Below are 3,077 nucleotides of genomic sequence, written 5' to 3'. Positions count from 1 at the left end.
AATACATCACGTTAATAGAATGATTTTTTTTAAATCACATGATCACTCCCACGGTATGGCCGGCGACATTAGCTAGCGCTCCGCTCTACTCTCTCTAACAGGGAAACAGTGGACTACAAGAGACGGAGCTGTATCTGCCTCTTATTTCCAGCAGACTCACGTTCAACTTTCACTCACACACACACACACAAAATAAAGCCGGGAAAATTTTATTAACCACTTTAAAAAAAAAGTTAATATAAAATTACAGCAAAAAAGGAACCTGAACTTTAGTAACACAGCTGGAACAATCCGCAGCGGCGGCGGCAGTGGCGGGAGAAGAGGCTTAATTTAGTTGATTTTCTGTGGTGGTTGGTTGTTTGCTGGTCTCACGGTGATGGAAGCTGCACATTTTTTCGAAGGGACCGAGAAGCTGCTGGAGGTTTGGTTCTCCAGGCAGCAACCCGACGCAAACCAAGGATCTGGGGATCTTCGCACCATCCCAAGATCCGAGTGGGACATACTTTTGAAGGATGTGCAATGTTCAATCATAAGTGTGACAAAAACTGACAAGCAGGAAGCTTATGTACTCAGTGAGAGTAGCATGTTCGTCTCCAAGAGACATTTCATTTTGAAGACATGTTGTACCACCCTCTTGCTGAAAGCCCTGGTTCCCCTGTTGAAACTTGCTAGGGATTACAGTGGGTTTGACTCAGTTCAAAGCTTCTTTTATTCTTGTAAGAATTTCATGAAGCCTTCTCACCAAGGGTACCCACACTGGAATTTCCAGGAAGAAATAGAGTTTCTTAATGCAATTTTCCCAAATGGAGCAACATATTATATGGGACGCATGAATTCTGATTGTTGGTACTTTTGTACTTTGGATTTCCCAGAGAGTTGGGTAATCAATCAGCCAGATCAAACCCTGGAAATTCTGATGAGTGAGCTTGACCCAGCAGTTATGGAACAGTTCTACATGAAAGGTGGTATTACTGCAAAGGATGATGTTACTCGTGAGAGGAATTCATGACCTGATACCAGGTTCTGTCATTGATGCCACACTGTTCAATCCTTGTGGGTATTCAATGAATGGAATGGAATCGGATGGAACTTATTGGACTATTCACATCACTCAGAACCAGAATTTTCTTATGTTAGCTCTGAAACAAACTTAAGTCAGACCTCCTATGATGACCTGATCAGGAAAGTTGTGGAAGTCTTCAAGCCAGGAAAATTTGTGACCACCCTGTTTGTAAATCAGAGTTCTAAATGTTGCACAGTGCTTTCTTCGCCCCAGAATATTGAAGGTTTTAAACGTCTTGATTGCCAGAGCGCTATGTTCAATGATTACAATTTTGTTTTTACCAGTTTTGCTAAGAAGCAGCAACAACAGCAGAGTTGATTAAGAAAAATGAAGAAAAAACTCAAAAAGAGAACACACATAGAAGAAGGTGGTGGCTGCTTTTTAGATATTGATACCAAGGGCCCTGCTTTCCATAACCACCACCTTGTAGTTGCAGAAAACCCTAGATGTAATGATAGTGTAATCATTTTGATTTGTATGCATTATTATATCAAGGAGTTAGATATCTTGCATGAATGCTGTCTTCTGCGTTTAGGTATCCTGTGCCACTCTTGCTGTGAAATTGAAGTGCATGTAGAAAAAACCTCTTACTATATGAAACTTTACAACACTTGTGAAAACAACTCAGTTTGGTTTATGCACAGTGTAATTTTTCTCCAGGTATCATTCAAAATTCCCCACAGACAAGGCTTTCATCCTCATTAGGTGTTGGCCTCAGCCTAGCCATCTGGGACTGTTCTATTAAATTGCTACCAGGATTTTGCATCCAGTTACCTCCACTTTCTAGAACATATTCTCTACTAATGTTATTGAAAGCAGTTTCTACTTCATACAGGTGTTTTTGCAGCACCAATCAAAGTTCTTCTTCCACAAGTCGAGTCCTCTACAAAAATGACTGCAGTTATCCATTTTGTGTATTACTATCTCACTGCTTCCTATACTTGTGTGACTTTAATTGATTCATTCCTCACCATGGTGTCTCCCTCCCAACCACACCCCCTCCATAAAGCAATACACTGTTACACTGTGGGTTTACACTAACCTTATACCCCAGAGGGGGAACGGGGGGATGGACCCTGGGCTTAATTTTCTTTTAAGGTCAAGGGAGTTTGGCATTTTTCGTTACCATGAGCTCTTTGGAATACGCTGGTGTTGATTAGCAAAGAAGGTGTAGATTGATACTAGGGAATATTGGCAGAACTGTATGGAAACTGTATGCCATTCTGTGCCCTCATTAAATGAGATTAGCTTCTCATGGGTACCATGTCTTTATTAACTTGCTAAGTAGTACTATAAAAAATTATAACTAAATTTGTTAGCAAGGAGATTTAAGATAAAGGTTGTGTTGGATTCAACAAGTCAAGTCAGCTCAGGTGATTCACCTCAACTTTTACTTTCATAGCCATTTCCACTAATTTCTATTAATGATATGCCATAAGCTTTGGTTCAAAGCAGAATCGATGTCTTTGCCATCTTGTGACTTAAAAAGTTATGTGACTTTGTGATGCATGTGATAGTGTTCTGACGGTTCCTCTTACTGGTACTTCTTTCACCATGGAGTAGCATCAAGTGATGAATGAGGACTGTTCAGGTTATTCAGACATACTACACAGTGAAGCAGAGTGCTATCCATAAAACATAACATACAAAATTCCAAAATTGTCAATGGGAAATGACTAGAAATACAGGCTTAAAAGAGTTGTCATCTTTTAGCTGTATTTGCTAATACGGACATTTATTTAAGCAGCTGAGAAAAGAGCAAAGTTGACTCAATTTTGTATTTCTTCTTGTCCTCAAACAATTTTTGATTCTTTCTGGATTGATGCAGTGATGTTTTTGTTCCTTCCATATTTATAAATGAAACACTTCTTTTAAGTGTTTCTAAACATAAATTCTACTTGGTTTGAAATCAAGTGGTTGGAACACTTTCGACTCTTAAACATGTTGTTGATTCAGAGCTTCATTGAAGAAGCTTTCAATCAATGGATCAGTCCGATTCTGTAATTAGCACACA

At 39.4% G+C, this 3,077-nt stretch overlaps 1 pseudogene; it reads left to right on the top strand.

The window, feature by feature from the left end:
• Positions 1 to 318: 318 nt before the first annotated feature.
• On the top strand, positions 319 to 1,448 carry LOC132502891 (S-adenosylmethionine decarboxylase proenzyme-like; annotated as a pseudogene).
• Positions 1,449 to 3,077: the final 1,629 nt, after the last annotated feature.

Source organism: Mesoplodon densirostris, chromosome 15 (genome assembly GCF_025265405.1).
Source record: "Mesoplodon densirostris isolate mMesDen1 chromosome 15, mMesDen1 primary haplotype, whole genome shotgun sequence".
NCBI classification, from domain to species: Eukaryota; Metazoa; Chordata; class Mammalia; order Artiodactyla; family Ziphiidae; genus Mesoplodon; species Mesoplodon densirostris.
This window is presented reverse-complemented; position numbering and strand designations above follow the sequence as displayed.